Source organism: Felis catus, chromosome D3 (genome assembly GCF_018350175.1).
Source record: "Felis catus isolate Fca126 chromosome D3, F.catus_Fca126_mat1.0, whole genome shotgun sequence".
Taxonomy (NCBI): Eukaryota; Metazoa; Chordata; class Mammalia; order Carnivora; family Felidae; genus Felis; species Felis catus.
Window position 1 is genome coordinate 87,314,638 of NC_058379.1, and position 27,934 is coordinate 87,342,571.

Sequence of the window (27,934 nt, forward strand, 5' to 3'; positions counted from 1 at the left end):
TGGCATCTGCCTTATTAACACTTTGGAGGATGATGCCTTCGTGGGCATGCCAGGCCTCCTCGGGCTCCAGGGGGCCCCTGTTCTCCTGGTCAGTCGTGTAGACACCATCTTGGTAGAAAGAAATGATTGACATGCTCGGGTTTACATATTCTTGAGTCCAGTAACAATACATAATTAAAATACTCAAAACTCTTGATTGGTCTCCTAATAATTATTAGTGGCTTAATTTATTCTAGTTAGGTGGATAATTTTAAGAAATCAAAACTCTACTGACAGCATGTGATATTCAGTATATTTTCCATTTAATTTTCTTAAGTAGAGCCAGTATATATTTTAAGCATTTAAAAAAATAAATGTTTATTTTTGAAAAGCAGAGAACAGAGTACAAGTGGGGCAGGGGCAGGGAGAGAGGGAGAAACAGAATCTGAAGCAGGCTCCAGGCTCTGAGCCATCAGCACAGAGCCTGACACGGGGCTCGAACCCACGAACTATGAGATCTTGACCTAAGCTGAAGTGGGATACTTAACCCACTGAGCCATCCAGGCGCTCCTATTTTAAGCATTTTTATGAAAGGTACAATATAAAAGTATGAATTTAAGGAAGATCATATACCCTATTTAGAAACCAACACCAAAGTCGGTCATAATTTTTTGGAAGGCTAAATTGTATTCTCATTGAGATTGTGGGGCATCTTACTTGGGAGAGGAAAGAACTGTAGTGTCTTTGATGGGTGAATTAGAAATAAGCTTTGAAAGCTTTTAAAGGAGCACTTACGGGGGCGCCTGGGTGTCTCTAGTCAGTTGAGTGGCCAACTCTTGGTTTGGGCTCAGGTCATCATCTCAGGGTTCATGAGTTCAAGCCCCACATTGGGATCCACATGGACAGTGCAGAGCCTACTTGGATTCTCTCTCCATTTCTCTCTGCTCCTCTCTACTTATGTGTGAATGTGCATGCATGCACTTGCTCGCTCTCTCTCTCTCAAGATAAATAAATAAATAGGTAAATAATTAAGTACTTATGTGATGAGTAAGAATGCTGCAACAAAAAACATGGGCAAGGGGCGCCTGGGTGGCTCAGTCGGTTAAGTGGCCGACTTTGGCTCAGGTCATGATCTCGCGGTCTGTGAGTTCCAGCCCCACGTCGGGCTCTGTGCTGACAGCTCAGAACCTGGAGCCTGTTTCAGATTCTGTGTCTCCCTCTCTCTGACCCTCCCCTGTTCACGCTCTCTCTCTGTCTCAAAAATAAATAAACGTTAAAAAAAAAACAAAACATGGGCAATATTCGTTTGGCCTGAATGGATATTGAGGTGTGATCTAACCCAGTGTAAGTCCGTCCTCATTATGAGAGAGAACCTTAGTGTGACTTGCAAGCTCATCACGTTGGGTCTGATTCATAAGGAGTAGATTTCCAAGTGAGAAATTGAGGAGGTGGGTATTTTCTTCATTATTGTAAATTTTATTTATATTTTATTTATAGAAAAATTTTAAAGTGATTCCAGAATCATGGCACAGACTTTCTGAACTAAATATCATAGCTCACTTTCTGATGAGTCCAAATGTGCTTTCAGTAACAATAGGGCAGAATTTTTGAAACTGAGACTCTTAGATTTTGTGGTACCCGTAGTGATTTTGGGCCTAAGTGGAACTGAACTTTTCTTCCTGACAAGAACTGGTTTTGTGTTATAAACATATTGTTGTTCTGATTTATAGGACTAAAAAAGTATGTATCTAGTCATCAGTGAGGAGACCTACTTATAATACAGGGTTATTAAAAAAATTTAAACTACTTATCAACTCTTTATGAAATCATGGAATGCTAGGGTGAAACAGGGAAGGATACGCTCCTTTCTTTCAAGGTCACATTCTTGTTTTCCTTCATGCCCTAGTCTCAGTAGAATGACTGGCTATGTGAAGTCCACGCTCTACAAGGAAACTTCCATCTGCCTACATGTCTATGAGCCCAAAGGCAGTTACCTCAGAATATATATCCTGTCAATCCTATATAACTCAACATATATGAGACTCAGTAATACGATCTAAATAAAAACTTCAAAAAACATGACAAAATCATCAGCTAAAACAAAAATTGTAAAACATATTTGTAATGTATATGACAGGGCTTAAATAATCATATCAATACTAACCTGCAAGGTGCTTTCACAAATTGTGGACAAAAACACAAGTGAATCAATAAAAAATTGTGTAAATTACATGAATAAGTTTACTAAAGTTTAAATCCAACTATAAAAATGAAAGATGTAATTATGCATTTATATAAAATTAGATACTAAAATTGAGAATATTAATTGTAATATTTACAAAACTCTTTTTACATTGGTAGGTTAAAGATGAATAATTATGGGGTGCCTGAGTGGTCCAGTCAATTGAGCATACGAATCTTGATTTCAGCTCAGATCGTGATCCCAGGGTTGTGGGATCACGCCCCACATTAGGTTCCACGCTAGTGTGGATCCTGCTTGGGATTTTCTCTTTGTCTCTCTGTCTCTGTCTCTCTCTCTCTTTGTCTCTCTACCCCCTCCATTTGCACTCCCCCCTCCTCAAAAAAAAAAACACTAAACCCTTATAAAAATAATTATTACAAAATATTTAAATGCAACATGGGAGCATCTATTTAAATAATTTTTTTAAGTTATTTATTTTTGAGAGAGGAAGAGTGAGAATCCCAAGAAGTCTCTGTGCTGTTAGTGCAGAGCCTGACCTGGGGCTTGATCCTGCAAACCATGAGATCGTGACCTGAGCAGAAGTCGAGTCAGGCACTTAACCAACTGAGCCACCTAGATGCCCCTATTTAAATAATAAAATCTTAATCATCCATTACACTTCTGCAGATCTGTCCCATACAGACTGGAACACCATCATAAGGAATGACATACAGGGGCACCTGGGTGGCTCAGTCGGTTGAGCTTCCGACTTTGGCTCAGGTCACGATCTCACCATCTGTGAGTTCGAGCCCCACGTCGGGCTCTGTGCTGACAGCTCAGAGCCTGGAGCCTGCTTCGGATTCTGTGTCTCCCTCTCTCTCTAACCCTCCCCCGCTCATGCTCTGTCTCTCTCTGTCTCAAAAATAAAATAAAACATTAAAAAAAAAGAATGAAATACAAGTATTTTATTGTAACCCAAGGAAAAATTGAAAACAAAAGTAGGGGACCCCTAACAGAGAATGGGTGCTTAAATTGTGAAGTATATATTCCATGGGATATTACAAAGGAAACGAATGAACTAGAACTACCATCTTGTTGCTTCAGAGGATTTCTCTCGCGTGCCATTGATTGAGAAAAGTAAGATTCACAATTATGAACATCACATAACTCCATTTTTATAAATCATGACAAGTGTTTGTATTTGTGAATGAACATGCAATTACATCAGGCGGAAGACAGTTGTGGGAGATGTACAGCTGGCTACCAATGTTGGTTCCCTACAGGAATGACACCGGTACAGTGGAAGGAACGGAAAAGTCAGGAAGAAGAGGAGTAAAAGACAATTTGTGCCTTTGCAATTATAGCAACATGCACATACATAATTATCCCAGATGAATAATATTCTGTGTTAAAGGGCACTTGTTCGGGTTTACCTGTAACCCTGCTTTCTGGCCTGCACTTTGATGAGATGTAGACTGTCCCTGCTTTCTCTTTCTGGCTACGTTCTGGATTTCTATCCCTAGCCTCCTCAACCAAACATACCTCCTCAAGAATGTAAAAGAAAAAAAAATAACAACATATATTTTCCATTCATGGCGGTACATGTTTATACAATGTATTTGCAGACATGCATCTGTGCCCTTAGCATAAATACATTTCTCTTCCACTACGGTTCCATCCTTGTGTTGCAGTGTAGGAACCATCATGCCCAGTCTTTGTTTTTTTCGTGGCAAGGTTTTTAAACAGTGTTAAGAAAGTAAGATTACGCAATGACTTCGCAAGATTACACGATGATTTCTTAGGATTACTTAAGAAAGTAAGATTACGCAATGAGGCACAATTCAGTTGCTTGTTCTTTTAATAGGCATTTTTTTAATCTTCAATTTCTAAAACAAAAGTGTTTTAGAAAATATTGTTTTAACAAAGAGGCCTCTTTACACCTTTTATGGAAGAAGTACTGATAGTCTGCGTCCTTTACAAGACAATTTGACTTTATTAAAAAACAGGTGGGATTTTCCCAGGAATATACATACGTATATGAATCTTTGAACCTCAGCTTTTCCATCTGGATAACTGGACCAGTCATAGTGTCACACTTTAAATCTGGGCTATCTTTGACGTGTGGGTGTGCACTCTCTACTACCGACAGCCTTATGGGTGGTTTCTCAATGGATGGAATGGGATAGAATTTCAGTGAATTTCCCCACAGTAAACTCACCTTTCCCTAAACTTAACCACGTGAAAGAGTCGAGCCCATCTAGAGCAGACTTCCGTCCAGGAGGCTGATCTTATTGCCAAACGCACACCTGTCTAAAACCAATAGATCAATGTGTTTATTTGGAAGGAAAAATAAACTCTCTTAAACTAGAATACTTACGTTCGTGATAAACCTTGTCTATCTCTATACATACAGAGGAAGTTAAAATAAGCTATTGGAACAATTATAGGATTATAGTACTTACAGTTTATGTGGCAAACTCTTTACATGCAGATATAGTTTCAAATAATACTTGTGCAGAAGTAAAAATGTAGAATGAGAATGATTTCTTGACCCACTTGTAATAATTTTTTTAGAAAAATTAGTTGTGTATTTGGTTTAGCATTCCATGACTGAACAGCTCTCGTCACGTTCTCCTCAGTACCATGAGATGTGAGAATACCAGCTCCAGCTGAATTGTGTCTCGGAAATATACGATAGAGTTCCAACCCTGTTATCTATGAATGTGACCTTGTGTGGAAATAGAGTTTTGGAGATGCAATTGAGTGAAAAATGAGGTCCTACTACATTAGGACGTGTTTTAGTCCAACGACTGGCGTCCTTATAAGAAGACCTTCTGAAGACCCAGGGATGCAAACAGGAAAGGGGTCGTGACCGTGGAGGCGGAGACTATGGAATGATGCGGGCAACCATCAGAAGCTAGAAGAGTCTCCGTCAGAGTCTCTGGAGGGAGGTGGCCCTGCTCACATCTTAACTTTACATTTTTCTCCAGAACCATGGCAGAGCAAATTTCTACTGGTTTAAACCACCCAGCTTGTAGTAATTTGTTTCAGCAACCCTAAGAAACTAATATACTCCCCTTGGCTTTCATGACAAAAACTGTACTCCAATGTAGTTCTGGTGTTTCTCTTTCACAGTAATAAGTGAATCCATTAATTCTAATCATAGGCTTGTGTAAGAGACATTTTGATAGAAACTGCATCTATCTAGAAATTCTTTTGTGTGAAAGTTGGCTTATTTGTAATTGAGTACACCATTTCATAACAAGCGTTTTTTTCTAGATACTTGAAAGAGATGGGTATTCAAAATACATCAAGTCCAAAGTGAGAGAAGCTTCAGCTCTAATAGGGAGACATGGACAGTGGACCAGGAAAGAAGAAAAATGCAGATGACAGCAAGCGCATTCCAGCAAGAATGGGAGGCTAAGATGGGTGTCCAGGGAAGTCTTTGTGAACAGGTGACCTTGGAGTTAAGATGTTAACAAGGCAAGAGCCTGGTTCAAGCTGAAGAAGTGATGAATCCTACAATTCTAAGGCAGGGCCAGCTTTACAAGCTTAATAAGGGAAGGAAACCTGTGCATCTTGATATGGTAGTTACTTCGAGAAGTATGCCAGTTAGGAAGTGGAGGGGTAGAGTTTGGACAAATCACGGAGGGCATTATATAGCTCATGTGACAAGTTAGAATTCATTAAAATTTCCTGGCATTGAAAGGTTTTAAGGGACAGTGTGGGGATTGACCTGACTCACATTTTTGAAAGATCAGAGTTGTTTGGTAAATGCATAGTATATATGTATGAATAGCTATCGGCATTTGAATTAGATTATATCTCTTGTCCACATGGCTTGGGATAAGATGGCTTTGTGGATGCACAGATTAGAAGATTGCTGGGATTTTTTTTTTTTTTTTTTCATTTGGAGGTTGTGACTTTAGGTTTTGATAGAATTGGATTAGGACGGATGCTTGAGGGAACTAACTGAGGAAGGCTCCAGACTCTTTTAATTTAAGCAACAGGATGTCATTTACCAATACTGTCATTTACCAATATGTAGAAGCATTTCTAGAAACTGCACCTTTAAAAGGTGAGTGTTTATATGCCTTCCCTATAGATGTTTATCCCCCACCCCCACCCCAAAAGAGCCTTTGAGATAAAATGTGAGATCAAATTGGGAAAGATAGATTGGTATTTTCAGAGCATGGCACACCAAAACAAAATTATTGATGCTTCTTTGCATTATGGACCACTAGCGAAATACACCTTTGTTTATATTGAAATATAATTGAAAAGAAACGATATCAGTGCAGTAGAAGAAAGCTATAAAGTAGTAACACCAGTGGGGGGAAAAAAAAAAATGTCTCCCTAAAGGCCAAATAAGAGTTCTTGGCTAAACCGGAAGACTAACAGCTGCTGGCAGGTGCCCTGAGGCAATTCGGGAGATGAAACAAAAATTCTTCACTGAGAAGAATCTTTCTAAGAGGAGGGTTATAGGCCAGACACCCTGGTCAGAGCTTAAAGGTCATTTAGTTGACAAATTCAGCAGATGGTCATGGAGGTCCGTGAGACACAGCGGAGATCCCTTAGGCTTCAGCCCCCTAGCAAAGACTTGCTCATTTCACACCTGAGAGGAGAAAGGCCCTGCGCCTTCCGACTTCACCAGCTGGCCCCTGCACATCTCCTTAGCTGTTGCGCTCTCTTTCCCTTCCTAGAAAATGCCTGCAGCCAGAAGTTTATTGTTATGTACCGTATAACAAGGCTGGATGCCCATGTTGAGAAGGGCACCTTTGGTCGCTGCCCCAGAATCCTAAATCATTACTCCTTTACCTGCGATTGGATGGCGATAAAGCCTTATCGTCAGTTTCCGAGATCCTTTTAAGTTCTCTAACATCTTATTAAACCAGTAAATGGGAGTGGATCTTCTCCTACAGTGTAAGTAATAAGCTGACAAAATAGCAGCAATGAAGGCAGTCTAGGGAGGGATAGTGTCTTCCTTGTACCATTCCTGGGTGCTCTGAAACGGGTTTCCTATGGTTGCAGCAGATACATTGATCATTTCAGTAACCACTCACTGCGTCCCTTGTTCTTGGCTAGCATTGGGTGAACCAACATGAGTGAGGTGTTCCGATTAGCGTACTGATTGGTTGGACACAGCTGGTTAAAAAAAGGAAGTTGAAGACAGATGCATCAGGTTCTTTATGGTGTGACTGAGGCTGAGTTTGGAGAAGGAATGGCCAGCCCAGCGTTCAAGTTAATGGTGCTGTTAATGGTGAGAGTGGAATGATGAGAGTTGACCTGATGGGCAGAGGAGGAAGCACATTCGGGGAGAAGGACGGGAAAGTTGGGGAAGACATCGATAAACGAGAGACCGTGAAGCTGGTAAGAGAAAGCAAATGAAAATGTGACGACTTAAGATTTTAAGCATCAGTAGATCTCAGTATCTAAGGGGATGCATTCTTGAATTTAAAAAAAAAATGCTTCAGAATATCTTCTTTACTTATACTTTATTAAACTAAGCTAAACTTCAAAGTTTGAGTCTTACACATAAAAGTCTATGTACATTGTTATTCTGATGCCTTAGTGGGAGGAATACTCTTTAAATGTGGTGTTTGGTATAATGGAAAAAAGGTAACAAATGTATCATTCAATACATTAAAATGAGGTAATCATTTTAGAAAAATAACCATTCTTTGACAAATTCAAAATAAAATGAATTACGTATGTATTAATATTTTAATTATTAAAAATCGCAAGAAGGGGGGTTCCTGGGTGGCTTAGTCAGTTGTGTCTGACTCTTGGTTTTGGCTCAGGTCACGATCTCACAGTTCATGGGATTAAGCCCTGTGTCTGGCTTTGCACTGACAACACGGAGCCTGTGTGGGATTCTCGATCTCCCTTCCTCTCTATCCCTCCCCTGCTCATGTTTTTTCTCTCTCACTCTCTGAAATATTTTTTTTAAATTCCATACAGGAAGTTCATATTAAGAGAAAATATGAAGAAACTGTATAACATTAGAGCAGCTTATGACTTTTGTTAATTGACTACATTTCCAGGCCACCAGGAACACCTCTATAGTTGAACAGTGTTTTGCAACACGCGAGAACACATTTTTCATGTTTTCATGTTTTGCAACATGGGAGAACACCTATGTTGGAGTCCATGGGCCCTCTTAGTATGGAGAATGTTAGAAAGAGCTTAGAAGGTTCAGGCTTATTACCTGATCTAGAGATTCAAAAAGCTAATAAGCATGTATTTTTGAAAAGTAAATCCCCGTATTAAGTAAAGAATTAGAAGTTAACATAGTGGTATATTGCATTCTGTAAGTTCAGTGAAGACTGGTAATAACTCTAACAACGGTTAGGAATTTATTCAAAATAAATAACCCACAAATGTTGTCGGTTTGAGCACAAAACCATGAGCATAAAATAGACATAATTTTTGACCTCTCGTTATGAAACTTCTCAAACATGCACAAAATTAGAATTCTATAATGAACCCTCACGTACCCCTCACACAGCTGCATCAAATATCAATTTTGCTACATTTTATCTATGTGTATCAGTCTTTGTTATTCTGTACTGTTTTGAAACAAATCCCAGATAACACATCATTGAATCAATAGATATTGCAATGTGCATCTCTAACTTGTAAGGTCCATAAAAAGTAAACACCATCTCATTATCACACCCCCAAATTCTAAAATTACTCATAAAGTCCTTGATGACTTAATAACCCGTCCACACGCAAATTTCTCCTGTTTCCAAGTGCTCCCTCTTACCGGAATCCAACTGAAATCTTCATCTTACAGCATTCCTTTTTTTTGCTAACGCCAATGCTTTGTTGGGGAAATCTGTTTCTGTTTCTGTTTTTGTTTTTGTTTTTATTCTATAGAAAGTCCCTCATCCTGGATTTGGGCAGTAGCTTCTGTGTGATAGCACATAAATTATTCCTTTATCCTGGGTATTTTCTATTGATTCCGAAAGATCTAGAGGCTTGATTATATTTGTTGCTCAACTTTTAGAATATTTTGTAGGTGGTACTGTGGAATTTCTGTTGCTTTTCTGTCGCACAAAGTACAGAATGTATCCCTTTTAATGATGCTCACGTTAATATCACAAGGTGGCATTAGCATTCAGTTCCTCAACAGTATGTCACACATTGATTGAGCATTCTTTGGTAATTATTGTCTCAATCCATATGTAATTCCATAATAATATATAATAGTTTAAATGGAAAATAATCTAATTTAAAAATAGAATATTGAATAAATTAATTGGTGTCCTATAATGGAGCACTAAAAAACTAGAAAAAAATGTGTTTAAAAATACATGGCATTGGGGCGCCTGGGTGGCTCAGTCATTTAAGCGTCCGACTTTGGCTCAGGTCATGATCTCATAGTTTGTGGGTTCGAGCCCCGTGTCAGGCTCTGTGCTTCAGATTCTGTGTCTCCCTCTCTCTCTGCCCCTCCCCCCGCTCACACTCTGTCTCCCTCTGTCTCAAAAATAAACAAACATTAAAAAACAATAAAAATAAAAAAAAATACATGACATTAATCAACATGTTTTATGTGTCTTTTTAAAAGTCATACAAGCTTTTAGTGTAATCCAGTTTCTTGGGAAATAAGGTTTTATGTAAATACATTTTAATCTCTAATATTAATTTTTATTTTGGATTCTATGCAAAATAATGGTTATTTGTACAATGATCAAGTGTATGATCAAGTATCACTTATTTTAAAGGACAAATAAAGGCAAAAGGCTGATTTTTTTGTATTCTTTAAGTCTGATAAGTCTATTATAATATGTTCTTTTTTATACCATCGTAAGATGCAGTGCATCCTCTTAGCTTCCAATGCTCTGCAAAGTGAGGGTAATTTGCCTTAATTTAATATCTTATCTCAATAATACAATGATAAAATGAGTATATAAAATTATATTTTCTTTTTTTATGTTGAGACAGAGTGCATGAGAAGGGGAGGGGCAGAGAGAGAGGGAGAGAAAGATTCCCAAGCAGGCTCCATGCTGATGCGGGACGTGATCTCATGACCTCAAGATCATGACCTGAGCCTATATTATGAATTGGATGCTTAACCAACTGAGCCACCCAGGTGCCCCTAAAATTATATCTTCTTAATGTCTATCTAGTAAAAAAAAAACAAAAACATTGAGTGTCTTTCACATGTTAAATTTTCTTCTTCATAGTGAGATCTGCCACTCCGACTAGACCTCAGTTTTGATTTCTGTGAGTCAGTAGAAGAGGGCATAAGGCAGTTGAAAGTACCTTCCTTAATCTTGACTAGGGTATCTTCTCTAAATCTGCATCTGACTCCTGACTTTGATGTTGTAACTCATTCATCTGAGATCTCCAGTTCACCCCACTGCAGTGTCTCTTGACCCTAAAGCAAAGATCAAGCTAAACCCTTAGTTTCCAGAATGGGAGACTCAAGGCACACCTGGCCATATACGAACTATGACAGTTCTGTTAACCGTTGCACTTAGGTTGTTTTTATTAATACTTCCAGTTCTGGCGATGGAGATATTGAGAAAGGGGTACTGAACAGAAGACTCTCTTTTGAAGCTAGTGAATGTCTAGGATGGCATTGCACAGGAAGATGAGTTGCTGCTAGAAGTGTTCGTCATCACTAATGCCTGATATCCTAACCTGGAGTTCTGTGGTGCTCTCAGTCCTTGAGATGAGTTATTTATGTTGAAGTACTTGCACTTGAGAAAAAGCTCTTAATATTCAGTGTTGGTCAAATGTCAAATGCCACAGTAGCTATGCATCTATTCACTAAATGATGTTGGGAAGGAAATGTCATTTACACAGTGAAATTGAAGGAGTGCCAAATAAATAGTGTCGCACATTGTCAGGATACCTGAGTCGTGCAAAGTATTTGTTTTGCAGTTCACTATCAGCGACCAGAAGTTAATTATTTTAACATAGAATTTATGGAATGCATAATAATACTGCATGAATTCCTTTAGTAGTAGGTAGAAATAACAAGTGTCCAAATAATAATTGTTGTAATTGCCCTTTATAAGAAACTGCTGAATATTGTATGAAACATAATTGTGGATGTGTAACTATAATGTCATTTGATGAGGGTATACGTCTCATTTAAATTTCTTAGTGATTCAAGAAATAAACTCTAATTCTTGAGAAATCGTTCTCCTTTAGAATATAAATGTGTAACAGATAATTTAATTACAATATTTGTTCTACAATTCAGATCTAGGAAAGGAATGTTGAATAAAGAACATTCTTTCTGTTTAAGTGTAGTGGAAAAATCTGCAATTGTTGCCATAGATTACGGAAACCTCAAGTTGTTGTCGCCTATTTTTTTTTTTTTTGTCTCAATCCAATTAATGTTCTCTTAAACCTGAAGCGATCAACAAAGTAACTGCCTTTTTAGGTTAAAGTTGGAGCAAGTCATGCTGTCATGTTTTGTGAGGAGAAATGGTAACTTTGGAGTTCCTGAAGTGTCTTCCTTGTTTCAAAGCATCATAATGTGCCCTGAGATATTTGGAGATAGAAGAATTGTCAGAGTACAGGCTTTCACTCCCGGGTAGGTTAATTCAGTCTGAAAGAATCTTAGCATTGTCAGCAAAGAAAACGGTTCCTCACAGGCACAAACCAACACTGTTCTGTGACTGTCATGCTATCAAAGTAAATGTTTTTAACCATTGCATTTTTCAGATAATTTAGCCTGCCCTCATTTCATGCTATTCATTTGTTTCCATTCTAAATTCTCCTAAGACAGAGGCTCCAAGGATCAGAGGGCATGCATGCATGGCTTATTTAAATAGTTCTGTATCTATAAGTTAATAAGCTGATTGGTGTACTGATTTTTTTTCCCTAACAGTCTTGGTGAGTATGGTCACTGTATCTGCGTCTGCAAGAGGGACCTGAATCTTGGATCCTCATAAAACACTCATCCAGTCTGTGCATGTGGTAATCCAGCTATTGTAGGAATTGCTAGGGTGGCCAGTTTCCTAGATCAAACTTGCCAGTGGGTGGGGGTGGGTGGGTGGGTTGCAATTTGTGCTGAGCTCTTGATGCGTCCGTGCACAGAAGCAACTGAGGCAGCCTGAGCTTCGGATGGTGAGTTACCTCCTTTATGTCCTCCAGCATGTGGTATATATTGTCTCTTTTTAAAATTTTATTAATTTTTTAATACAATGTGATTAATGTAGTGTTATGTTAGTTTTAGGTGTGCAGTATAGTGACTTAATTCTGTATATTAGCGCTCATTATGCTAAGCGTACTCTTCATCACCTTCACCTACTTCACCCAAATCCCCACCACCTTCCTTTAGGACAACCACCAGTTTCTTCTCTATAATTAAAGAGACTGGTTTTGTTTCTTCTTTTTTTCTTCATTTGTTGTGTTTCCTAATTTCCACATATCAGTGAAATCATATGGCATTCTTCTTTCTAATACTGAGATTTCACTTAGCATCATACCCTCTAGATGCATCCGTGTTGTTGCAAACGGCAATATTTCGATTTTTTAAGGCAGAGTTAATGTTCCATGCTATACGCGTACCGCTTCTTTATCCATTCATCTACTCATAGACAGGGGTTGCTTCCATAATTTGGTTATTGTAAATAATGCGGCCCGAAAGATAGGAGTGCATGTATCTCTTTGAATTGGTGGTTTTGTACTCTCTGGGTAAATACATAGTAGTGTGATTGCTGGACGGTAGGGTAGTTCTGTTTTAACTTTCTGAGGAACCTCTGTACAGTTTTCCATAGTGGCTGCACCAGCTTACATTCTCACCAACAGTGCAGGAGGGTTCCTTTTTCTACACGTTCTCACTGACAATTGTTATTTCTTGTATTGTTGATTTTAGCGGTTCTGACAGGTATGGGGTGATCATCTCATTGTGGTTTTGATTCACATTTTCCTGTTAGTGACTGACAGTGAGGATCTTTTCATGTGTCTGTTGGTCATCGCGGTATCTTCTTTGAAGAACTCTTCAGTTCTATGGCCATTTTTGGTTGGGTTACTTGTTTTATGGGTGTTGAGTTTATAAGTTCTTTATACATTTTGGGTGTTATCCCTTAATCAGATATGTCGTTTGCAGAGATCTTCACTTATTCCATAGGTTGCCTCTCAATTTTGTTGATCGTTTCTTTTGCTGTGCAGAAGCTTTTTATTTTGATGTAATTTCAATAGTTTATTTATGCTTTTGCTTCCTTGCCTCAGGGACCCATCTAAAAAAAAAAAGTTGCTATGGCCAAAGCTAAACAACTTACTGCATGTGGTTTCTTTTAGGATTTTTATGGTTTCAGGGCTCACATTTAAGTCTTTAATGCGTTTTTGATTTATTTTTGCATATGGTGTAGGAAAGCGGCCCAGATTTCTTTCTTTTACATGTTGCTAAGTTTCCCAACATCATTTGTTGGAGACTTTTTCCCATTTGATATTCTTACCTGCTTTGTCAAAGATAAATTGGCTGGCCATACAGTTATGGGTTTAATTTTGGGTTTTCTGTTCCATTGATCTGTGTGTTTTAGTACCATACTGTTTTGATTACCACAGCTTTGTAATATAATGTAAAGTTCAGAAAGTTCAGAATTGTGATGCCTCCAGCTTTGTTCCCCTCCCCCCCTCCCCAAATTGGTTTGGCTATTCAGGGTTTTTGTGGATCTTTACAAATTTTAGGATTGTTTGTTCTAGCTCTATGAAAAATACTATTGGTATTTTGGTTGGATTGCATTAAATGTGTAGATTGTTTTGGGTAGTATAAACATTTAACAGTATATATATTTTTTCCAATCCATGAGCATGGAATGTATTTCTATTTCTTTTGTCTTCAGTTTCTTTCATAAGTGTTTTATAGTTTTCACAGTACAGGTCTTTTACCTCTTTGGTTGGATTTATTCCTAGGTATCTTCTTGTTTTTGGTATTACTGTAATTGGGATTGTATTCTTAATTTCTGTTTCTGTTGCTTATTGGTGTATAAAAACATAACAGATTTTTGTACTTTGATATTGTGTCCTGCTGCTTTACTGAATTGTTCTAATAAGTTTTTGGTGGAGTCTTTCAGGTTCCCTATATATAGTATCATGTCATCTGCAAATATAGTTTTACTTCTTCCTTACCAATTTGGATGCTTTTTTTTTATGTTTTCAAATTGCTGTGGCTGGAGCGTCTGGTACTGTGTTGAATAAAAGTGATGAGAGTGGACATCCTGGTCTTTTTCTGACCTTTGGGGAAAATATCTCCGTTTTTCCCCATTGAGAATGATGTTGGCTGTGTGTTTTTCATAAGGACTTTATTATGTTGAGATATGTTTCCTGAAGACCTACTTTGTGTGGATGGTTGTTGTGCTTTGTCAGATATTTTTCTGCATGTATTGAAATGACCGTATGGTTTTTATCCTTTCTCTTACTAATGTTACTTATATATTATGTTGATAATTTTGGGGATATTAACCACTTTCACATCTTGGGAATAAATCCCACTTGATCATGGTGAAAGACCTTTTTTTAGTGTACCATTGGATTTCATTTGCTAGTATTTTGTTGAGGACATTTCAGTCTATGTTTATCAGAGATATTGGCCTATAGTTCTCTTTTTTTGTGATCACTTTTTCTGGTTTTGGGTATCAGATTAATGCTGGCCTCATAGAATGAATTTGGAAGTTTTCTGTTTTTTGGAAGAGTTTGAGAAGAATAGGTATTAACTATTTTTTTTTATTTTTTAAAGATTTTTAAAAATGTTTATTTTTGAGAGAGAGCAAGATCAGGGGAGGGGCGGAGAGGGAGAGACAGAGTCCCAAGCAGGCTCTGCACTGTCAGCACAGAGACTGAGGTGGGGCTCAAACCCATGAACTGTGAGATCATGACCTGAGCTGAGATCAAGAGTTGGACATCTGGGGCGCCTGGGTGGCGCGGTCGGTTAAGCGTCCGACTTCAGCCAGGTCACGATCTCGCGGTCCGTGAGTTCGAGCCCCGCGTCAGGCTCTGGGCTGATGGCTCGGAGCCTGGAGCCTGTTTCTGATTCTGTGTCTCCCTCTCTCTCTGCCCCTCCCCCGTTCATGCTCTGTCTCTCTCTGTCCCAAAAATAAATAAACGTTGAAAAAAAAAATTAAAAAAAAAAAAAAGAGTTGGACATCCAACTGACTGAGTCACCCGGGCACCCCCACTCTTCTTTAAATTTGGTAGAATTCACCTATGAAGGCTTTTGGTCTTGGACTTTGGTTTGTGGAGACTTTTTTGGTTACTGATTCAATGTCTTTGCTGACCATAGGTCTGTTCAGATTTTCTGTTTTGTTTCTTTTGTTTGTTTGTTTTTTTCTGTCTGCATCAGTTTTGGTAGTTTATATGTTTCTTGGAATTTATCCATTTCTACTAGATTTCCAATTTGTTGGCATAGAATTTGTCATAATATTCTCTTATAATTGTTTGTATTTCTGTAGTGTTGGTTGTTATTTTTCCTCAGTCATTTTTTTGGGGGGCGGGGGAGCTGGGGGTTTGGTCCTTTGCCTGAATGTGGTGCATTTTAATTAGTTGTGCTCTGGTCTTGTGAATTGAGACCTGTCACCACTGCTGCCAGAACCAAGGCCCCATGAAACCCCCAGGTTAGGAGACCTTGTGTTGGTAGGGGTTTGGGCTGGTCTGGGGAAGGGAACCCACTGTACTGGAACTGAGGCAAACATGACTGGGAAGAGTGCAGGGGATGGGAGGGTGTGGGCAAGTTAGGTAGTGAGTATTGGTATTACACCGGTTCCCGAAGGGGCCTTGTGCTTATGTTAAAGGGCAGGGGAGGGAAATGGCTCCAGCCAGTTCCTTTGTTCCTGAAGGGGTCATTCCTTGAATACTGCCTTTCCAGATACTCTCTGAGATGAGCAAATAATCTCCCCCACTCTCTGCCTCACCCTGTGCCTTCAAATCTCTCTTTCCACACTGTATGTCTGTGGGTTGTTTGCGCACTTTCTCTCCATGAACAGCACGATGCCCTCCAGACTCTATGCCACCCAAGTCTGCTGACCTTATAACTCCATTCTTTAAGCCCCGCTGATTGCCAGAAGTCAAGAAATTAGTCCTCTCTTGGTTTCCAAGCCAATCGCTAAGGGGATTTGTTTCCCCCATGTGCTCCTGTGTGTCTTAGTCTTTCTCTCCTGTCTCTGTGACCTTGACTCCATCCCTACTGCAGTGGCCACCATCTGTTTTCCTCCCAAGCTGTGTCTCCAACACTTCTTACCTTCTTCTTTGTGGCCTCTTTTCTACCTTTAGTTATGGAATTTGTTCTATCAGTCTTCAGAGCGATTTCTGGAGTATTTAGGATGATTTAATCGTTATCTACTTGTATTCCTGGGATAAGGCAAGCCTAAGCACTCCTCCACCACCATATTTTAGCCATCTAACCTCTCCTTCATTTCTGATTTTGAGTCTTTTCCTTCCTCTTTCTTTTCTTTTCTCTTTCTTTCTTTCTTTCTTTCTTTCTTTCTTTCTTTCTTTCTTTCTTTCTTTCCTTCCTTCCTTCCTTCCTTCCTTCCTTCCTTCCTTCCTTCCTTCCTTTCTTCTAAAGTTTATCAATTTTGTAGATTTTTTCAAAGACCAGTTTCTGGTTTTATTGGTTTCTTCTATGTATTTTATTTATTTCATAGTTAATTTAATTTAATTAATTCTTACTCTCTATTTCATTTATTTTGGCTTTAATATTTATTATTTCCATCCTTCTACTGGGTTTAGGTTTTGTTTGTTCTTCCTCACTTCTTTAGGTGTAAGATTAGTTTGAGATTTTTCTTCTTGAGGTATTTTTGTATTTGTATAGTGTTTTAATTTGTCTCCATGTATTTTTTGATTTCCTCTTTGAATTCTCAATTGACCCATTCAATGTTTAGCAGCTTGTTGTTTAACCTCCATTTATTTATGTTCTTTCTAAATGTTTTTCTTGTGATTGATTTCTAGTTTCATACCACTGTGATCAGAAAAGATACATTATTTTAGTCAGTCTGAATTTGTTGAGCCTTGTTTTGTGGCCTAATGTGTGATCTGTTCTAGAGAATGTCCATGTGCATTTGAAAATAATGTGTACTCTGCTGTTTAAGGTAGAACATTCTAAATATATGTTAGATCCATCTGGTCCAAAGTGTCATTCGTAGCCACTGTTTGTTTTTTGTTCTGTGTGAACAATATATCCAATGATGTAGGTGGGGTGTTTCAGTCCCCTACTATTATTGTATCTCTATCAATTTCTTCTTTTTAATATCGTCTCATAGTTGCTTTATGTATTTGGGTGCTTCCATGTTGGATGCATAAATATTTATAATTGTTAAATCTTGATGGATTGTTCTCTTTATCATTCAATTGTGTCCTTCTTTGCCTCTTGTTACAATATTTGCTTTAAAGTCTATTTTGTCTAATGTAAGTATTGTTATCTCAGCTTCTTTTTGCATCCCATTGTATGATCAATATCTTTCCATCCCTTCACCTCAATTTGCATGTGTCTTTAGAACTGAAGTTGAGTATCTCTTATAGACAGCAAATAGATGGGTCTTGCGTTTATATGCATTCAGTCATCCTATCTTTTTATTGGAACCATCAGTCTACTTCCATTCCTAGTAATTATTGAGAGGTATATACTTATTGCCATCTTGTTACTTGTTTTGTAGTTTTTGTAGTTCTGTGTTTCTTGTACTCACTTGTTGTTTGATGGCTTTCTTTAGTGATATGCACAGATTCTTTTTATCTATTACAGGCTTTTCGTTTGTGGTTGCCATTAGGTTGGTATATAACATTTTATGCATATAGTAGTCTATGTTGAGTTGATGTTTGCTTAAGGGAACCTATTCTCAAAGCTCTAAATTTTTACTCCCCCACCCCCATAATTTATGGTATGGCGTCATACTTTATGTTGTCTTATTTTGTGAATACCTTGAGTGATTTTTATAGATAAACTTGATTTTACTGCTTTTGTGCTTTAACTTCTGTACTAGTTTAGTGATTAGCCTACTTTTATTATGTTTATATATACCTGTGAAATTATTTCTTCTACTTCTGCTTATGATCTTTCCTTTACATTCAAAGAATTCCTGTTAACATTTCTTAGAAGGCTGGTTTAGTGGTAATGAATTCCTTTAGCTTTTGTTTGTGGGAAAGTCTTTATTACTTTTTCAATTTTGAATGATAGCTTTGCTGGATAGAGTATTCTTGGTATAGGTAGTTTTCTGTCAGTACTTCGAATATGACCTACCACTCCTATCTAGCCTAAACTTTCTGCTGAAAATCAGCTCACAGCCTTACGTGGTTTTCCTTGTATATAACTGTTTTCCTTTTTCTTGCTGCTCTTAAAGTTCTCTCTTTATCCACTACTTTTTATCTATTTTAATTATTGTATGTCTTCTTGTGGACTTCTTGGGTTGATTTTGTTGGGGACTCTCTGTGCCTCTTGGATCTGGATGTCTGTTTCTTTCCCCAGACTAAGGAAGTTTTCAGTTATTATTTCTTTAAGTAAATTTTCTGCCCCTTTTTCTTTTTCTCCATCTGAACTCCCTAAAATGCAAATTCCATTATATTACACTTGATGATGTCACTGAGTTCCCTCAGTCTATTCTTATTTATTTCTTCTTTCTTTATTGCTTGCTTGCTTGCTTTTCAGTCTAGTTGCTTTGTATAACTTTGTCTTCAAGCTCACTGATCTCCTGCTTCTTATAATCTATTGGTTCCTCCAGTGTATTTTAATTTTAGCTATTGAGTTCTTCATCTTTGGTTGGTTCTTCTTTATATTTTCTATTTCTTTCTTAAGGATCTCTTTGCGATACTCTACTTCTTTTTCAAGTTCTGTAGGTATCTTTATGATGATTACTTTGAATTCTGTATCAGGCATATTGATTATCTCTGTATCAGTTAGTTCCTTTGCTGTGATTTTGTCCTGTTGTGTCATTTGGAACATACTCCTTGTCTCCTCATTTTTTTTTAACTCTCTGGTTTTGCATATTAGGAAACTCAGTTATGTATTCTGTTCTTAAAAATAGTGGCCTTATGAAGTGTGTGTCCTGTAGTTCCTTGTAGTTTAATGTCCCCTGTGCCCCACAACCATGTGCTTCAGGAGTATCTCTTACATGGGTTGGATGTGTCTACTGTTGTGGCTGAGCCACATTTTCCTCCAGTTCAATTGACCACAGTGGCCCACTTTGCCTATAGTGGGCAGAATTTGATCCCTGTGCTATTTAGGGGCCAGTCCCAGGCTGCCTTGGGCTCGTAGTTGGGTCAGACTATACACCTCCCAGCCCATTAGCTGGAGTGGTTTCACCTAACAACAGGACACTGTCCTTGCACTGTCCCTTGAGAGGCTTTTTCTGGTGGTTGGGGCCTGCAGTAAGACCACATGTCTGTCTCCCTCTCCTAGGGCTGCAGTGCATCTGGTATGTGTGGTTATCTTCCTTTCTCCCCAAGTCAGTAGCCACTTTGGAGTGGCACTAGTTGCTGTTTGGGCTGATTGCAGAATAAGATAAGTCCGGAGCCACTTTGGAGGGACTCCTGCCATGTTGGGCAGGTTGGATGGGGCAGTATGAAGGAGAATACAGGAAGAGACATGTGGTATTAGCAAGGTAGGAGAAGAATGTGGTCCTATCTCCACCAAGCATTCTTCTTAATTGATGTTTTTTTCAGAAGCACAAATATATATGGACACTACTTGTAATCAAGACTAATGTAAGTTAATCCCACTTAAAAAATGAAACATGAAAGCTACAGTTGAAGCCCCTTTTCCACCCCTCTTTCATCTCAGTCCACTGTTAAATATATCCTGATGAATAAACACTATCCTGTATTTATTATTTTTTCATTCCTGTGTGTGATTTTAAACTGTTGTAACCTATAGATACATTTATGATCATCTAATACTGTTTTGTAGGTCTTAAAACTTGCTACAAATGTCATTAAATCATTTAGAAACTAGCTTTTTTGCTCAAGACCTGGGTTTTGATATTTATTCATGTTGACAGTTATAGCATTGGTTGATTTATTTCATTTGTAGAACGTTGCCTGGCATACATATAAAGTATATTCGTTTTATGTCCTAGGGTCATTTTACTGATTACCGATGTTTTGTTATTTTAAACTATGTTGCAAAAATACTTTTGTATACATGTAAATATTTTTGTATGTATCTCTACTGATCTGTGGGACATTGGATCTTAGGGCATATTCACCTCCAAATTTACTGGATATGCCAAATGTCTCTTTATATTGATTATAGCAATTACTTCTTCCAACAGTAGTTTGAATGTCCCCATTTCCTTACATCTTGTCATTACTAGTTATAGCCTGGTCTGTAAATATTTGCTAATCAAATGGGTGGAAAATCTAATCTTGTTTTAATTTCTTTTTCCTGATTATGAGTTGGAACACATATCCATATTGCTAATGGGCATTAAAGTTTACTCTCCTGGGCTTGAATATTAGTCTTTTATTTTTCCTTTAAAAATTTTTTGGAGGTGGGGCGCCTGGGTGGCGCAGTCGGTTAAGCGTCCGACTTCAGCCAGGTCACGATCTCGCGGTCCAGGAGTTCGAGCCCCGCGTCAGGCTCTGGGCTGATGGCTCTGAGCCTGGAGCCTGTTTCAGATTCTGTGCCTCCCTTTCTCTGTGACCCTCCCCCGTTCATGCTCTGTCTCTCTCTGTCTCAAAAATAAATAAAAACGTTTAAAAAAATTAAAAAAAAAATTTTTGGAGGATATCTTACATAGATTTGTGGACATTATTTAACAACAACAACAACAACAACAACAAAGTATTCCTAGCATGAACTCTTCATTACTCAAATATGCTATATCTTGAAATCTGAGACTGATTTTTCTGTTTATAGTCCCTTTTTGTTTTTGTTCTTGTTTTCCTAAATGGAAGATAGGATTATATACTTTGTGTGTATTTTGCTCCCTACATTGATATTTCTTTAAAAGAGGAAGCATTTTGCTTTTCCCATTATAAGCTGTTACTGGTCTCTTCCATCGTTCTCATTTAGGTTCTTGAGCCCTCCTGCATTTTCTTCATTACACAGAAGTAGACACCATCTGCCTTTTCTGGGTATCCAGGTCATTAGGTCCCTTCTCCACATTTGATTTTTTCTCCTATTCTGACCTTCATCTTCCCAAATTATAATGCAAATAAAGCCCTTCATTTCCTGTCTCCCTTGTGGCTAGAATGCAGACGTATTGTGTTGGTGGCTCCAATTGCATACAATTGTGGGAGACTTTAGTTCAGACACAAGACCTGTATGGAGATGGAACCAGCCTGAAGGTGTCTGTGCTTTGCTAGTGGGGGTGATGAAGTCTGAGTCATGTGGTATCTGTGTCAGTGACTGCAGGGACTGTGCATCATTGGAACAGCTTGACTTGGTCCTGTGATCAGAGATGGCAACTGCCTAGCCTCACAGACGATGGCAGCAGTGACTCTCTGTGTAGTAAGACTGGCTTTGTAGTTAACAAATGGTTCTTGGACACTTAGCCCTGAGCCTCTTTGTCTCAAGATCTCAGTAATTCTGGGATTTTCAGTATCTGCAAATTCATTTCTTCTTCCTTAAGCTAATGTAAATTATATTTTGTGTGACTAAGAACACTAATGAATAAATAGCTTGCTAATAAGATTCTGTATCTGTTTGAAGGAATGTTATAGACTTTGTTTTGTGGAAAAGTCTTGACTTTTATTGACCTCTTGCTCCCTCACAGACACTTTATAATCTGCTTGTGTGGTTACAATAAAAAAAAAAAAGTCAAGTGGAATATTTACTGGCTTTTTAGTGAACTAATTACTAAAGAAGAAAAAAATGTGCTTGTATTTGATATTGGGTCTTCACATCCAAAATTGGTGAAACTATCAATTTATTTAGGTCTTTGTTAATATCTTTCGGTAATATCTTATACTTTCTTCCAGATATATTTTATGAATGTTTTGTTAAATTCATTTTTATATGGCTTTGATCACATTAAAGGTAATATGATTATTTTAAGTTTCTGCTTTTCTAAGAGATTTTATTATAAGTATTTTTATTCAGTACATGTTAGAGATCTGTTAGTATAGCATAGATTTTTTGGTATTAAAATATTCTTAGCATGAACCATGAGAATGTCATTTTTATAAATCGGATTAGGTTGCTAATTATTTCTTAGATATTTTGTATCTAAGTTCAGTAAAATTGATTTTTAATTTATTTTTCCCCTTTTTTTCTTATTTTGACATTGGGGTTGTATTTACCGCATGCAAAGTAGAGTTGCATTTTTCTATTTCTTGGTGCAGTTTTTGAAAGCTCTGGTGACTTATTCCTGCAAAGCTATCTAGGCCCCCTTCATTCTCTGACTCGTTATATCTTTTTCTCTGTTAAAGAAGGCTATATTTTCATCATTAATTAAATTGTTGTGATAGAAATATTCATGTCATTTATACTTGATTGAGTGTTGGCTTGTATCTAATATATTTTGGCATATTTTTCTAGAAAATCACCCTTCCCAAAAGCATTTGCCAATGACATTTATAATATATTCTAGCATTTTTCTGACATCTGCTGTAACTGTAGTTATCTTTCACATCTCTTTGCTGCTCATAACTCCTTTAAAAGTCTTATCCAAGATTTTCTGCTTTATTAGTTTTCCCCAATTAATGAAAGAAACAGCATTTTTAAATGGTCTATTTTACCTTTTTTTGTAATTTCTTTTAAAGTTCATCTTTACCAAAATTTCCCCTCATTTCCTTTATTTTTATCAAACTTATGTTAAATATTTAGGCATTATTTTCAGTACTTTTTTTCCTTATAATTCATTCTATAAATAGTTATCTCAAAAATTCCCTGAAAATAACTACTTCAATTACCTATATCTAAATTTTGGTAGGATTTTTATTATTATTCAGCTGCAAATGTTTTATAATCTCATTAAGATTTCTTCTTTCATGGAAGAGAGAATTATTTGGTACTTGGAAACATCTGTTTGTGTGTCCCCATGCTTGCTATGTGTGTCTTAATTTCCAGACATATCTTTACGTTTTTGTTGATCTTCTTGATTAGCTAATTCTATTTGAGTAAATGTTTTATTGCAGTATAAACTGAAAAATTGTCCAAATCATAAGGGTATGGTGTATGAATTTTCTGAAAGTGAACAACCTACTAGTCAGCTAGCACTCAGATCAAGAAAGAAAACATAAGATTGTGGTCTCAGAAAACATCCTTCTATTTTTAGAGTCATTCTCTTGCCGGGTAAGAAGTCACTATCCTGACTTGGTTCTCATTTTGATATAGACAGAGTAATATAATATTTATCTTATGTGTTTCTATCTTTTAATCTCTTAAACATGTAAATCATCATTAAAATCTATATCTGATGCCTGCATTTGTCTGTGTGCTTCTAATATATATTTTTTTCCTTTTGATTTTGTTGATATGATCTTGTTTCTAGCTGAGCCTAATAATTTTTGATTGAGTGCAGATCAGTTTGACTGAAAAGAGAACAACAACAAAAAACCTGTAGAAAGTCCTGATGACATTATCTTTGACCAGAGTTAATCTGCTTGCTGATAATATGGGGTTGATTATCTGAATTAGAAGTTAGTTAAGTTAAATTTGAAGTTAGTTAAGTCTACCCCCCCCCCCCTCCACACACACATCAAAGTTAACTCCTCTGGTATTACCTTATTTTGGACTTTAAACTGAGTTACTAGCAGGCTTTTTTGATGATTTCTCTGCTTTAATCAGCATGTCTCTGCTTTACTAAGAATTTCTGCTTAGCAGTTTTTCACCCTGCTCTGTTGGACAGATTTCTTCAGGGAACTGGTTATATTTCAGAACAAGTTCTCTATCACACCTAAGTCAATTTATCTGCACCTGCGTCTAGTCTTCTCTCTCCTGCTCCAACAAACAGCCACAAGGACTGCTAGTGGTTCATCTCCCAGTCTTGGCTCTTTTCCCAAGTTGGGATTCTTGGAATCACATATGGAACATATGTGACAGATATATCTTGGGTAGAAGTTAGTACAGAACATCAGCTTACCTGTCCATGGCTCTCTACCCCTTAGAGTCTTGGATCTTCACTTGTTATATTTAGAATAGATTTACCCTGTGTTTTCTGTTTGCTCTGGGTAAGGAAATGAGTCAGAAATAAACTACTCCGCCCTTCTCCAAATCAGAAGTTTTCTGGCAATTGAGAATTGATCAGAAAATGTGTTTCATATTGTCCTGAAATTTTTGTTTCAATGAAAATCTACGTATAGCTACTTAGATGATGACTTTTTAAAATAAATGTTTATTTGAGGGGAGCAAAGTGAGAGTGGGACAGGATCTGAAGCTGGCTCTGTGCTGATAGCAGAGAGCCTGATGCAGGACTTGAACTCACAAATCATGAGATCATGACCTGAGTTGAAACCAAGAGTTGAACGCTTAACTGACTGAGCCACCCAGGTGAACCGAAGGGTTTTATCACCTTTTTCAGTTTGAAGTTTTTCTTCAGATTATGCCATGTGAGTTTAGAGTTGCTCTATCTTCCTTATGAGATGATCCTGTTTCCTAATAAGTGATTTTCTTCCTTCATACCTACTCTGATTTTGGTAAAGCAAAATGAACCAACTACTTTTTTGGTAGTGTTCCCCCCCCCCCATACTTTCACTGTCAGAATTTCTGATCCCTTATGATTTAAGCATATCTCTTATTAACAGTATGTAAAGGGATTGTGTTTTTGCTGTTTTTCTTTACAAGTGGAAGGAAGCTAAGAGATAGTAAAGGGACACCACTTACCACGCTCAGGATAGGCTGCTCTGTGAAAGCAGAATTTGGATCTAAGAATGGAAGGGGACAGAATATTCTAGGCAGAGGGAAGAGCAGGTTCAAGGAACCAACGAGGAGAACACTGGCGACTTTTAGAAACTAAGCCAAGTTCAGCTCTGACCCTTGCCATACCCTAGCTTGGTGACCTTGACCAAGCCCCTTTCTCTGTGGTATTCAGTTTATTCTCTGTAAAATGGGAGCAACAGTATCAACCTCATATTAATGGAAAACTGATAAAGATTTACTATGGTCTCCAGTTAATAAAATTAATATTATTTGGGGATGTTGATAATTATAATATCATGTAACATACTAACATTGGGGGAATCTGGATAAGGTGTATATGAGTTCTCTGCACCATTTTTACTGTTTTTGAGAGAGAGAGTGTAAACTGAGGGGAGGGGCAGAGAAAATTTCAAGCAGACTCCATGCTTATCATGGAGCCCAAAGTAGGGCTCAATCCTATGACTCGGATCATGACCTGAGCCAAAACAAAGATTTGCACACCCAGGAGCCCCTACAAGTTTTCTGTAAGACAAAAAAATAGTTCGAAATAAAAAAATATATATAGCAAATCTGTCCAAATGCCAGTGCTCCAGAGGAAGGGAAAGGTAACCAGTACCTGAGGTAGTGTGTTCATGACTCTTTCGAGAGCCTTGGGAAATGGCCATCATTCCTGTCATTTTATAGAAAGATTTAATGCCAAAAAAGTCTCCCAATTTCTCATTTCCTGAGTTTTCTTTTCCTTAAATGATGGTTGCATTTTGTCAGTCTTTCCCACTTTTATGAAGTTAGCTGATAATCACGTGCCATCTTTCCTTGGACTTAATATTGTGGTATCATATGTAGATTGATTTCCACACATGGAACCAACCTCCAAGTCCTGGAATAGATCCCAGTTGGTCCTGGCCTGTTATTTTGCTACTGTTGCGGTGGATTCCCTAGCTAATATTTTGTTTAGAATCTTGCATCCATATTCATAATTATATTGGTCTGTAATTTTCTTTTTATGATCATTATTAGTTTGTACTATTTTTGTTTGTGTCAGTGTTATACTTCATAAAGGGAGTTAGGAGGTTTCATTATAGCCAAAGGCTAGTTATAAAATTGTAATTATGCATATGAATTTCAGTTCTGACACATTGCTAGAAGATAACTCAGGGTACTGTCTCCCATTCATGTGCCTTTAAAATCCAGGATCTGTGATTACTTAATCTGGCTGCTACCCCATCCCATTCTTCACCCACTCAGGGAGCTTCACCATCAGTTCAGACTCACTGCTGTTGCTTTCACACTCATTATTGTTCTTGTTCCTTTGTATTTTCTGATTTTCATTTGAATTCGGCTTATCACACCTGGTCAAGCTATTAGAGTTCTAGGAAGATTTTTTGAGTGGTTATCAATTCTGCATATTAATAGAAATTAAACTCTTCCTTTTTTAAAAAAAGAAACCAAGTCATCACATTGCAATAAAAATTTTAGATGATTTCATAAGATGTTTTTGACTAACAACTATGGAAATAACATAGTTTTGCTGCTCTTATGCTATCCTGGGCATAAGAAATAATGTAGACTATTTTATTAAATACAGTATAACCTTGGATTGCAAGTAACTTGTTCCGTGAGTGTTCTGTAAGACCAGCAAACATTTCCAATAAATTTTAACTTGATAAACGAGAGGCGTCTTGCAACACAAGTGGTATGGGATGCCAAATGTTGCATGATCACAACTGAGCCAATGGTTCCCCGCCCCCCCCCCCCCCCACCGTAGGATCGTGGGTGATCCTCAGTGCAAAGTCACATTTCCACGAAATTCTCGAAAGGAGGCCAAATCAAGTGGCTTTGGATAGGTTCCTTGTTAAAGCTGCATGAAAAGAAAACGATTGCATTGAGCCGATAGACAGCAGTGATTCTGTTAGTGAAAGTTTTCCTACACAGTAGCCCTCCTCTCTCTTGTCTGCCTCACACCAGCTACGAAAGATTTCAAAGATAAGGGAAGGTTAATTTGTTTATTTATTTTTGTTAATATTTTGTTTATTCTTTAGTATATTACACTATTGCAGTCAGTTTTGTATGAATATTTTTGGATTGTGGAACAAATATCTGAGTTTCCATTATTTCTTAAGGGGAAATTCACTTTGATATACAAGTGCTTGGGATTACAAGCATGTCTCTGGAATGAATTCTCGCCAGCCAAGGATAAGGATTTACCGTATGTTTCTAAGAAATATTTCAGTAGTGAATTGGTCATGTTTTAAAAAAATACTTTTTAACATAGTGAATTTAAAACATCTCAATTAAAAAAAATATTTTTCATTCATTCTTATTTGCATGATAGAATATAATATTAATAGGAATTTTCATTTTACAAAAGTTATATGTAGTTAATTTTATGTGCTATTTTTGAAAAATGCCATCTTATTTATTTTATATGGTTCTATAAGGAATAAGAATTATGATGCTATAATATCATAAAAATTATTGATTCTTTCTGTTAGATCTGTAATGGTTGGACAAAATATTTTACAGCCAAATTGGAAAGCCTTTTTGAAGAATAAAGCTTTTCCCTTGAAATCCAATATTCATGAGAGTGTGAACACAGTATCAGAACCACCAGTTGATTGAATATGCACGATTTTTGTAAACAAAATTGTTTATAGAATTTTGGGGATGAGGGGCTTACTAAATAGCAAAACATTTATTGAGATTTTTAAAATAGATCTTAGGATAGTCACATATTTTATATAACTTTTCTTCATTGTTAGCAGTATGTCCAGTCTGTCCATTGTTAGCAAATGACAGCTGTTCTGTGGGGAAAAAGTACCATTTGTAGGACTCCAAACTTAACCGAAGACAATTAAAAGTTAAATATATCATGCTAAAACATGCATTAACTTTATGATGTCCTAGTCCACTGTTATATCAGTGAGTAACTTCATTATATAATATTTTGTTATTCAAATTTTCTCAAAATTATATATACATATATCTAGTTAATGTAAGTGATATATGTTATAGACAAA